The following is a 1,344-nucleotide window of genomic DNA, read 5'->3' as shown; positions in this document are numbered from 1 at the left end:
TGGAAGTATGATTGCTATTCCATAATAAAATGAAATATTTGCAGCTTATAAGTCTCATTCGTCTTTTAAGGTTGACTAGGTGTATTTCATTGATTTTGCCTGCTCATCTATTATGTGTCAAAAAAAATACTTTTTAGCCTAAAACTAAAAACAGAATATGTGACTATTGTACTTATGCGATAATTTCCAGTTCTTCAATTTCATAAACTTTAGGCAATATAGCATGGGGCAATTATTGAGTGCTGATGTGCCCATTACATCTCATATTTCCTTGAATGCAAATGTTGAAATTTTCACTCATGCATAGCTGCACTTATGTTTGTTCAAGTCTTCAATTTTAAAATTTTTGTTTCTGCTTTTATTACCAGAAATGCTCTATCATTTGGGAATTGAGAAAGGAATAACCAACTCATTTGTAAACATTTCAGAAATTGAGGGGAAGGTTGTCATGGAGGCAGTAGAAGGGATAAACCACAGAAAAAAATTCCCCATTACAAGCATGAAATAATATTGAAACATTATCATTAATGAGGGGCAAATAAGAAGTAGTGACAGTTTAGTTGAGAAGATCTTTATTATTTCAATCTGGTATCTTCTGAATGGGAGTGCCGCATGGCCTGGCATTTGCCCAAATGGAAGGAAAACTGTAAAAACCTTCACAGTCCCCTTAAATTTCAATCTTAAACACATTGTACATTGCATAGTATTCTAAAAAACAAACGACATTTGTAGAACATGGCATTTTTCTTAATAACAAATATGTATTCTCATAACTGATGTGTTGCTTTCATTTTCATCTAATTATTTACCCTCCTCTGTGTATTACGCTATAACTATCGTATCACTCCAGTAATCCCCGCTATTCTCCCATGAGCCTCTTCACACAACAATAAAACATCTATATTTCCTCTATTCGTCTCTCATTTTCCTATACTCACCATCATACTTACATTCCAAGTCCCTATTTTAACTGATTCAATACATTTTCATTATGGTGTCCATACTAATAGTCTTGGGATAAATAATTGAAATAGTTTTCGGTTGCCTTCCTTCAGTTGCCTGGTTTTGGGTGTCATCGAGGGTGCTGATGTGATGCTCGCGGTCTGGAGTATTGTCCCAAGGATTGATCGTGGACCTCTGCTTTGGAGCTGAATTGAAGGTTGCAAAACCAGAGGTTACGTAGTTCTGCAGGGATATTGGGGCGTCCTTCATCGACCTTCAGCCGGCGATCCAATCGTGTAGGAACCCTCTGAACAGTTCTGGTGTTCACTACATGTCTAAGGCCGCCAGGTGTGAAGCGGGTAGGATATTCAAGCACTGCAAGCCTTTTTCTAGGTTAAATTG

This window comes from Hetaerina americana, unplaced genomic scaffold (genome assembly GCF_022747635.1).
Source record: "Hetaerina americana unplaced genomic scaffold, ioHetAmer1.1.p SCAF_9, whole genome shotgun sequence".
In the NCBI taxonomy this organism is placed as follows: Eukaryota; Metazoa; Arthropoda; class Insecta; order Odonata; family Calopterygidae; genus Hetaerina; species Hetaerina americana.
This window is presented reverse-complemented; position numbering follows the sequence as displayed.